This window comes from Malus sylvestris, chromosome 8, assembly GCF_916048215.2.
Source record: "Malus sylvestris chromosome 8, drMalSylv7.2, whole genome shotgun sequence".
Classification (NCBI taxonomy): domain Eukaryota; kingdom Viridiplantae; phylum Streptophyta; class Magnoliopsida; order Rosales; family Rosaceae; genus Malus; species Malus sylvestris.
The window spans coordinates 2568934-2581016 of NC_062267.1; the positions used below are offsets into that span (position 1 = coordinate 2568934).

Genomic DNA, 12083 nt, shown 5'->3' on the forward strand with positions numbered 1-12083 from the left:
GTTGGAGCATTGAAAATAGTTTCGTAGAATGTTTATCCCATAAAAACAATAGATTCACTAATACTTAAGAGTTTATTTATACTTTCATTAAGTATAACATAAGATTTTGTGGTATCCACTAGAGTAAATATTTTAAATTGAAGATCGAGTTCATTCATTGTATTCATATAGGGTCAAGGAGTGTAGTTGTAAAAAATTATCAAAATCGGAGTTAAAATAACCGTTAAATCGTGATTTTTCGTTTATTACCGTCGAAAAGTTTTGTCCCGTTACTTGATCTCTGAATATTGTTTTTTTACAATTTTTAGTGTATACGATCTCTAAACATATACAAACATGTTTGACGGTTGGATCGTTGAAATTAGTTTCGTAGGATGTGTATCTCATCTTTCCCTCTTTTTTTTGTTTCCTTTTCTTATCATTTTCTTTTTTCCCTCCCTTTTTTTTATTTTTTTGAAAACTTTTTCCCTCCCTTTTTCTTCAAAGGGTGAACACCTCACCTCACCTACACTACACGGTACAGTGGTACTGGTACACCCATATTTCCCTCTCTTTTTTGTTACCTTTTCTTATCAATTTCTTTTTTCCCTCCTTTTTTTTTTTGAAAACTTTTTCCCTCCCTTTTTTCTTTCAAAGGACGGATGGCAGATGCATATTAATTGTTATAGTTTTTAGGGGTATAAAATTTAATATATATATATATATATAATTATTATAGTTAATATTTTGGGGGTATAATTATTATAGTATATATAATTATTATAGTTTTTAGGGGTATAAAATTGTTAAATTAATTAATATATATATATATATATAATTATAGTATTTGTTTAGGGTTATAAAATTATTAAATTAATATTCTGCTTATCGTGTATCGTGTTACCCAAGTGTATACCCGAACCAACTCGTTATCTTAACAGGTGCTTATCGGGTTACCCGATAACGACCCGATTCGATATCGTGTCTACCCGAACACCTGTTAATTTCGTGTCGTGTCGTGTCGTGTCGGGTTATCGGGTCGTGTCAGGAATTGCCAGGCCTAATCCAAATTAGTCCTCCCTATCAAATGAGGCAATTGAGTAGTTGTGATGGTGAAGCGTGCAATTTCAAGCATTGATCAAGTTATTGGCTTGTCATCCACCCAAGAAATTTATAAGTCGTTTGATAACCATTTTGTTCTCAGTTTCAATTTTTGTTTTCACTTTTTTGGAAAATTAAAAATTTGTTTGATAGGTACTCCTAGTTTTCACTTTTTTGTACTTCACTTGGCTAATTCAGTGATCGGGAGAATTTTGGTTGTCCCCAAATTATATTGTCTCATAGCACTCATGACATCACTAGAGAGTTATAAAAATAGTATGATATTCGCGGTTGTAAGTAAGGGATTTGGATCCATCCGGATCTAAATTGTGGGGATCATAGAATTCTTATATCTTAGTCATTCATCGTACATTGTGCAGTCAGAAATTATTTGAATTTTATTATTTAAAATTAAACAGGAATAGTAACTAACGAAAATTAGCAGCACGATATACGATGAACATTTAGGATGTGAGAATCTCTATGATCCCCATAAAGAGGATCCATAGAGAATCCTCATGATGGCGAACGTAAATCTATATATGTTCCAACTACTAATTATTGAATTTTTAATTCGTGTAATTTCAATTAAAGAAATTAGAGAGCAAGTGGTCATTTACCATAGTAGTGGAACGGTGTTAAACCATTGCATGACGATATAAGTTCAAATCGTATCAATAGCTAATCTAATATCTAATTTAATAAAATCTATCATTGACAAATAAATCAGGGGAAAATGTACTCCTATGCCAGATGATTGTACATCCAAACGTTTAATTGGGCCACATTTTACCCATTTGTAAGCCAGCATATGATACGCTGACACTATGATGAATAGCATCTTATCAAACTCCCGAGAAGAGGGACTGAGATTCTTTTCGGATTTTAATGTTTGGTTTGTACTGTTGAAGAGATATACAAGAAAACAGATCCAGGTCATTTAAATTTTTAATTGAGTGGTCAGGATTTTTCGGTTCACTAACTCCTAGCACAGAGGACGAATCCTATTCTCAAGAAGTTCACTCAAAACTGATTCTTTTGTGTGTTGGCATTTGCATCTGTTCTTTTCGCCTGCATTTCATGTCCTTTATCCGATAGAAATCTAAACAATTACGTAGCTTTGGTATTCGAAAAGAAAAGGAAAATATTCAACCCAGGTATGGGGCTGCATTGCCCACAAGTTTTGGCTACACAAAGGTTTGAAGCTTCAATACGAAGACAATCAATATATTCATATATATATATATATATGTGTGTGTGTGTGTGTGTACATAGCAAGTTAAGGAATATAAAGATCCGTACATAGAAGGTATGCAAGCATGAATATATTTATCTCAACGATAGAGTGTCAGGTACTACGACTTGATCAAATTTTAGTATATTCCCTAATAATAATGTAAACTATGGAATCAATGGCTACTTTTTTCACCCCAGCTTGATCACAATTCTCAGCCACCGTATATATATGTCAACCAACATATATATATAGTAAGATAGCATCCATATGTCTTTATCATCAACCACCCCACTCCACCCAAATGGTAGATTCTTGTATCCCGTCATCTATAACTACTATATGTGTATTCATCACGTGATTAGAGATATAAATATAAGATGATTCACTTCAATTGTGAAGATATTTAGAACACGTACAAGTCTTAAGAACTTATGTGATACGTATGCAAATTGATAAACATTTCAGGCCCATATATGTTCACTACTAATATCACCGACATTGTTTCAACTTAATCAGCTATTGCTAGATGTGTTTTATCACAAAAAGTCCTGGTGATATTAAGTATGGAATCTCCCATATATTAATTATATATTATTTTATCATATGTATAATGTGGGATCCTATTCTCAAACACTTTCATGTTGAATTAATTATTTGAATCTAATGGAGATGATTTAAATTAAATACGCACTGAAGTTTGTTTAATTAAAAATTGTCCAAACTACAAGCCCAAAGTAGGAAGTGATTCAACAAGATGCATGGGACAAAGTAGGAAGTGATATTAAGTATGGAATCTCACATATATTAATTGTATATTATTTATCATATGCATGATGTGAGATCCTATTCTCAAACACGCCCATGTTGAAATTAATTATTTGAATTTATTCGACATGATTTAATTAAAATACGCATCAAGATTTATTTAATTAAGGGGTGTGATATCCACACACCCCATTTTACTTTTTACACATTTCTTGTTAATTTTTATCCGTTGATTTTCTTCAATTCATCTAATCCGACGACCAAAAATTAAAAAAATGTATAAAAAAATAAAATAAGGTGTGAATATTACATCCCTTAATTAAAAGAAATTCAAACTACAAGCCCAAAGTAAGAAGTGATTGAACAAGACGCATGGGACAAAGCCCATGGCGTCAAACCCTATGAGGTGTGGCATGGGATTTCATAAATATCCATGCGTTTTCTCATATATCCCTAATGTTATTGTGAACGCGATTGGTTTTGTACCTCAGAACGAAAGGGAAAAAAAAAACGAAAAAGAGAAGGAGAAAACCTAGCAGAAAGCCACCTAATGTGCCCCGCCCATTCTATTGGTGCAAGTGAGTGATCTTATTAGCACAATTGAATGGTTCACTCCATCATCCGCCGTTCATGTATAAGTGTGAATACTTTTAGAGGCTGAACACTTGAAGAGCTTCTTATGATTAATCATGAAGAGGAAGAACACAAGCACAAAAATGATCTTACAAAGTGGTGCACACATGTCTAAGGATTAAGTTAATCTCTTCACGTATTATTGAATGACAACCAAATGGATATGTAATTGAAATTACATATTATGTTTATTTATTTATTTTCCACTGTGTATTTAATTATTCGGTTAAATAAAAATTGCAATTATATGCCCAAAAACCCAACAACCCCCTCACGAGTGTCCTCACACGAGGTCACAAGAGAAACCAATTTCCACACCAATAACTGATCAAGCCATTATACCGGAGCCAACACTAGTCTTTTGGAAGGCCCAGTTAGTATTCAATCATTCAAGTCAACACCAATTTTTTTAAGGCCAAATTCTTCAGTCAATATTCTTAAACTGGAGCTGGCACAACTTTTTGAAAGCTCATAACGTGTCTAGAGAAGATTTTCTTGGCTGATAATTTATATCATATAAAATTTTTTGAAGGCATCAAATCCTATATCTATCCGGATTGAGGCATCAAAACCTCGATGAGACTATATTTCCCATTGCTACTTCTATTGAAGCTGAAGCTGATTCTTGTGAGAGTGCTTTATATCTTAAAGATGTTAACTTAATTGCCTGGTTATCTGATATATTCCATTTCATATAGGAGTAGGATTCTCTTCCTTCTAAATTTCCTCCTCTCCTCTCTTTTTTCACTTTCCTTATTTTCTTTTCTTTTTTATATATATTTTTTTATGTAAAGAATTCAACTCAAAGTGTTGACATTGCTTAATCGTAAACGTCCAAATAGAATAGGACTAAAGAAAAAGAAAAATAGAAGAGGATAGAATCGAATCTATTCATATATATGTTTGTGTGTGTTTTTTTTTTTTTTTTGATTCCTAGTGCATGCCTTGTTGCGTTGCCTCCCACTTCTGTCGTTTTAGTAACCACGTACGCTAGTGCGTCAGATTCGGACAGCATTCCATGCAGTAGGAATCCCTACATGACGTTTAGGGCCGGCCCTAAGGGTAGCCGGGGAAGGCGGTCGCCTAAGGCCCCCAAGTTTCGGAGGCTCCAAATTTTTTTATACATCCTGTATATAACATATAAATAATAAAATGTTAAAAACTGTCGCAAACGAGTTGTTAGTGCAGTTGGATTGGTACTCTTCTTTTTACTTTGGGGGCGGGCAGTTCGAACCACCGTGCCCTCCAAACGCAACTTTTTTCTTTTGTAAGTAACCTCCAAATGCATTTTTTATCCTTTTGCCTTTGAAAGCACCCCCCAAAAACAAATCATAAAAAACCAAAAAAATCATAAAAAGTTATAAAACCGAACTCTCTTTGCAATCCTTTTTTTTTTTTTTCAATTTTCCAGTCTTTTTATTTCTATTGAATGTTTAAATCAACTATCACATAGTCTTGAATACTGTAATTTAAGGTAACAAAAATTTTGAATTTAAATTTTGTTTTTCAATAATTTATTATTGAACTAGATTATTCTAATATTTGATTCGTCATTGTGGTATTGATTTTAGAAAGAACGTAAGAGAACCAATTTGTCTTGTTAAATTTATTATATTCATCAATCAAGTTTATTGTTCTTTACTTTCTTGATCATAAAATTTTATTGCTCTTCACTCTCAATCTTAAACTTTTGACTGCAAACACTTAGTACATTTGCATCTAAAACGTGAAAGGTGTAATATTTAAGTAAAGTTTGCATACCTTTTTTATTTTGACGTTAATTTTAATGATATTTATCATAGAAATATATTTTTTTATGTAATTTGGCGATATTTTTTTATACATATCAATGTACAAAGAGTCGAAGACCATATAACTTTAGGGCCCCACCTCGAGGCTCGCCTAGGGCCCCCAAATTCTCAGGCCTGGCCCTGATGACGTTCTAATTAACAACTAATTCTTTAATTAAGGCCTAAAGGCAGGGAATTACCTTGCAGCCAATTTCAAGAACTGAAGGATCATTAATTTGTTTTTGTTTAATATGGTTAATTTAAATCGAAAATTTCTTATATGGGTAGTTTAATGTGTCCTTGTGTCGGTATCTCCATTGGATGGCACTAAATCCCCCATGACATTGATAGAACCTATATCATTTAGGCAGAATATGCACATAATTATGTATAATAATTATGTATAATGTTCATTGATAAATTTAGATGGTCCACCCTCATCTTACAATAATCCATATGCCATTTGAAAATTAACATTATAGGGAAGCCATGGTGACCCTCCCCTACCATGGATTTATAGTTATATGATTTGTATGCATACATACATATATATATATATATGTATGTATGTATGTAATTAGTTGTACTCAAGTGTCAAGTGGCATCAACGAATTGCGAAAACATGCAAAAGCAAAAGCAAAAGAGAGGTGTTATTCTCACCCCGATGTCTTATCTTCCCACCCACATTTTTATGATTTTTTTAATTACAAATTTGTCGATTTGTAAAATGACTAATAAAAGCCTTAGATACCCCCTTTTGCATTACTTTTTTTTTATGTATAAAATAAAAAAGAAAAGTTTGAGTGTGATAACTCTCACGCTATGTTTATAAATTTTTTGCAAATGATCTTATAAGGATTGAATGCATTTACTTTAAGTTATAATTTTCTTGTAGTCTAGTTTAATTAAGTTGTACTTTTATGCAGGTGTTCTTGAAATCAGGTCATCCAATTCCTCCTATAGCGGAAAAGATATTGTGAACCATGGTGTTTAGAATGGGCTACTCCGTACATTGATCGTATACAACAATTCAAACTTATTGTAGGGTCTACTGTTATAACTAGAGAGATCGTGGAGCTTGACGAAATTTGAAGAGAGTAATATTATTTGTTTAGAAGAGAGTAAAATATTTGTTTATATTCTTTTTTAAGAGAAATTTATCTCTAATTATATATAGGGTTATTTTAGGAATAATAGTGGGTGAGAAAATAATATTTTAAATTTTTAACTTTTTATAGTGGGTGTAAATATAACGTGGGTGGGAAAATAAGACAACATGGTGAGTTTAGCAGTTTTCAAGAAAAAACCGGTGAAAAAAGACCATAAGACCAACTTCAATAGTTGACTTAAAGCTTAAAATTTGCAGTTGTAATGACAGAAAATACATAAAGAGTCTCATTTTTAAAAATTTCTTCTTAGCATTTCCCATTTTTCATAGTTTAACAATATGTATTTCTATATGTTTTCCACAAAGTAATTTAGTATGAACTCTTTGGATTGTGTGTCAATTTTGTGCCACCAGTAATAATAATAGTGTGCAATGATTGGCACAAAGGTATTGCATCAGCCCACTTTTCTTCTTCTTAATTTTCTTTTTCACCCTCATATATTCACAGACGTCTGAACCTAGATTTGGTCACGAATTTACTCATCACTTAGTGCCTCTTCATGTTTTGAGTGGGTAACATATAATTAATATGTCTCACTTCTAATTCATAACCATAACATAGAAGGCAAAGAATCACAGGAAGAAGAAAGAAAAGGAGAAGGTTTGAAAGGAAGAAATCTCTTGTATATTTGAATGCTGTTTTTAGGCTTTTTAGCTAAAATGGTCATTGAGATTTACATAATTTTTCATTTTGGTTATTGAGATTTGAAATCAATAGAACTAGTCCCTGAGTTTGTCCACCATTAATCATTTTGGTCATTCCATGAAAAATCTCCATTAAATAAAGCTAAAATAACAAAAATACCCCAATTTTTGTCAAATCATTTGTCACATTGTTTATTAAATTAGAGTATTTTTTTTATTTTGGTCCTTATTCAATATAACATTTCATGGAATGACCAAAATGATTGATGATGGACAAACTCAAGGACCACTTCTATTGATTTCAAATATCAAGGACCAAAGTAATAAATTATGCAAATATTAGGGACCATTTTGGCCAAAAAGCTCTGTTTTTATTATGGATAATGATTGTGCCCCCCCCCCCCCACTTAAACATCATGTAAAGATTATATCTGCAAAAAATCAATCAATTTGGATTTCGTTTGGTCATCCATCCGCGTTAGGTTTTGATAACAAGTAGTATCATTAGAATGAACCTACATTTGTTTTATGCATATATATGGCTAAACGATCTCTAAATTGAATGATTTTTTGCACATATGATCTTTAGATGATGTTAAAGAGAGAACAATTTAGATTATGATGTTCAGACGGTAACAATTCGTTAAATTGTAATTGAGGGGACAATCAAGTCCCCTATGAGAGTACACAAACATTTTCGTTTTGTTATTGCAACTGAATGAGTTTAATTTAAAACAATAAGATAAGGTCCTTATATACCCTCTTCCAACAATGCTTAACATTTAAGCTAATAGGTGAAGACAAGGCACTTAGTGATTTATGGTTAATACTACTATAAGTTAATAAAAAGAGTAATGCTATTGCTAGGCACACTAAAAAAATGTTGGAGATTATATATGTGTACCACATGTTGTGACAAAGTAATGATATATATAATTAACATTTCTATGAGATAAGTTTATTAATTGATGTAGCATGTATATATATTACTTGTCACGTCATGTGGTACACAAAGGTGATGCAAAATGTGATTTCTCTAGCCTTTTTCCAATAAAAAAATAAGTACATACTTATAATTTGAGTGAAATAATAACCCAATACGATGATATTCCGTCCAAAGCAAACAACATGTCACTAACGTATAAAATAAAAAGAAAGCTGACTTAGTGAACCTCATTGGAAAACTGCATGGTTCTGCCACCAAAAAATGGCAATCACCATGGTCGATTAGGGTGGGGCTCCAATGTTCCATGCTTTGCAGATACCCAACAATAAAATCCTATCTAGTGGGGGTTACGTAGAAATATTTGACAAACTTTATATTGGTTCGAGAATATTTGTACTCATCACCTATTTATAACTATTGGATTAGTATAAATTTTGAGATATGTGTAGTGGATGAATACAAATTTTATAATTTAACCGCATTCAATAATAACAAATATGATGGTGAGCATTACCGTCACTTAAAAGTAGTGAGCAAAAATATACATCCAGTCGTTGAAACAATAACATGAATAACTTAGGAAGTTGACTCTCTTCCAAAAAAAAAAAAGGTTAGGGAGTTGGCTTATCATCTCCTTTCCCACGCATTATATTACCCATGCAAATTAAAATGGAGGTGGTAGACTTTCACTAGTGGGATCATTATCTAATTAAGAATCTTAAAATCTGGAATCCAACAGCCTAATGAGATTCCCATGCATAGGGTACTCCCATTTGTTTAAGATTCCCTTCTTTTATTCTTATTCAGAGAATTTGCAAAAGGATATAATTCGAAGGGTGAATATTATTGTTTCATCCTCCTCCTATAATTCATTTCATATTTTGATTCTTCTCGTGTTTTGCTTCTTGAATCGTTAATCGGTTGTTTTGGTGGAATTCGGTTGTCGCTTTAATGCTACGTATCACTTAGTATTATAAATGTGTTAGCTATTAGATTTGATTTTTGTCATATTAGATTGTTTATTTTCAATTACCAAATGCTATGTACTATTGAGAGAATTATAATAAGAATTTGGCAAAGAAAAATTTGTGACGTGTCCCCAAAACGTTACTATCAATCTTCCAACGAGTTCCGCTTACGTCGGACACTCAGCCTATAAATAACAGCAGCTCACTCCCAAAGCTCAACACTCGAGCGAGCCTCTCATTCACACACACCGTCTGGGCTCTCGCTTTCTCTCTCTACTTTCTCACTCGTCCATGGCGCTCCGTCAAGCGCTTGCTAAGCACGCATTTGGCGCCACCAGAGTGTCCCTAGCGCCACCGTCGTCGGTTATGGCAGATCACCAAAACATCGTGCCTCCGAATGCCGCCCAGGTGAATTTCCACAGGGAGTATCTGACCTCGATTGACACCCCCCGGAAAGGATTTTTCCGCCGATTCCTCCACCGCCAGTCGGCATCGAAACTCCCGGAATTCCTGACCGTTCCGGTTGGGGAGAAGCTCCGGGAAAATCTGAGAGGCATCAACATTAGCGGTGATCAGCTCCGTCTCGGCTGTCTCAGCCCTCCGCCTCCAGATCGGGACCCCACCGCCAAGCTTCCGTTCGGAATCTCGATCCGCAACGCGAAGAAGATTCTGAGGCTTTCTCAGGTGGAGAAGCTGAAGGCGAAGCTGAGGGAGATTCCGGAAACTTCCATTTCGCGATCGGAGTTCGTTCGGATCTGCAGCGAAGGATGCGAGAGCGAAGAGCAAGGTGCTGAGTTCGCGAAGATGATGGACGAGTCCGTAAACGTTATCCTGTAATACAATGATATGTAAAGCTGCGTGATTTGTTCGTTATATCATCTCATTGCATAGAAGTTGTTCTCGTTTTTGTAATGCCTGACAAACCTTTGTCTAATTTTTTTTACAGGTGGCAAAATCGATGGAGAACATAATCTCAGAATCCATGCCCATCCCAAACGATCCAAGAAGAAAAGAGCTGCACCAGATGGAAACTCAAAAGATGTTGATTGACCAAAAAGTCAGGGCCCTGGTACGAGGGGAGCTCTACTGTGGGCTGTTTTTTTTGTTATTTCAAACGATCGGGGCCATGAGGCTCAGTTTCTGGGAGCTGAGCTGGGATGTCATGGAACCCATTTGCTTCTTCGTCACCTCCATCCACTTCGCCTTGGGCTACGCCTTCTTCCTCCGGACATTGACGGAGCCTACCTTCCAAGGGTTCTTCCACCGTCGCTTCAAGGCCAAGCAACGGCGGCTCATGGAGGCTCATAAGTTTGATGTCCAAAAGTACAACCGGCTCCGAAAAGTCTTTTATCCAAATTCGGATCATTCGACGTCGTTTCATCAGGAAGAAGGAATGGTTATGGGATTATCGTAGTCGGCCTAGGTTATTTATGTTAGACCTAAAAATCAAACAAATTTTGACTGCAAAGAGTAATGTTTGTTTCAACAAGCAAACCAGTTGGCTTTGGTTTAGAAAGTATGGTTCGGGTATGTTTGGACTTTTTAAGAACTGTCGAGCCAAAAATCGGCGTTTGGCGATGAGAAACTCGAAATCTTGTACAGAGGTTCAGTTGTCATCATCCCTTGTGTAAAGTAAATTGACTAGTTGAATGTTAAGCAACTTTGTTCTTCATGTTAAAAGGGAGCTTGTAATTGTTTTGCAAATCATGTATTAGGAGATTTGACTACAATACTTGTATGTATCTAGTACTATCACTTTCTAATGGTCAGATATTAAAATGTGTAATTGTAACGTTGTTCGCCATTTATAAAGGGTACAAAACCACAAAAATCCAAGTTACGCTAATTAATAAAGACAATGTGTTGGTTCTTTAACACCTGTGTTCGAACTTGAGTTCTATTTTCTTGATTAACCAATTACACAATTTGAGTTACGCTAATGTGTTTGTTCTTTACCACTTGCACGGTCTGAAAATACTAGAATTATTGTCAAAGTGGTTAGAGAAGGGTATCTTGTCTTTTGAACTAGGGAAGCAGTTGAATAAAAAGTCAAATATATGAAATCAAGGGTAAGTGCACCAAAGAAGGTTTTGCGTACCGTTTAGCAAGGCTCTCCACTTTATGAGGATCAGAATGCCTATTGAAATATACTCTTCCAAAAAATTTCATCCGCGTAACTAACGTTAGTTTCAGATTTTATAAGGTATAGATTATACCATTATCCAAAATTTTAGGAGATATTTGCTTCGTCTTATATAGGATAAATCTCACTCTTTCTATATTTCAATTATGTGATGGGAGATATACGAAGAAAGAAATTTATCCACGATTGTATGTTAGAATCTCCCCAATCTTCGGTGATGCTCTATCTGTTTTTTTCGTACACAAAATCTCTTCACCACTATTTGATCAACCTTCATCCACCTTTGATGGTTGACCACGATTTTGGCTAGTTTATTAAGAACAACTCCTACAAACTTGGCAACTCCTTTCTTGATCAATGTGTAGAGCCACGTTAAAACAAAGTTGCTATAAGACTCCACAAAGGTAGTCACCAAACTGGAGGCCTAAGTTTCAATCGACACTCGTAAAGTAATAAGTTTCCTTCATCTTCTACCTTTAACTCGAACAAACTTTTAAAAGTTAACATCCATTTTACTTTCCAATATTAATTAAATACGGCATGTAATTATCTTATCCAATACAATCCTAGACAACAAACAACGCCTTAAAATCTATCATACATCATCAAGCTTCTTTCTGGAAATATGGTACCAATTTGGGTAAAGTTGTCGGGCCTATATAGGCCCACTTGCTAGTGATGATGAAAGACGATCTATGGGCCTCCAAA

General features: G+C 34.4%; 1 pseudogene; it reads left to right on the top strand.

Annotated features, from left to right (window-relative positions):
• The first annotated feature begins 9523 nt into the window (after positions 1-9523).
• Positions 9524-10962, top strand: LOC126632900 (calcium uniporter protein 4, mitochondrial-like; annotated as a pseudogene).
• The last annotated feature ends 1121 nt before the right edge of the window (positions 10963-12083 follow it).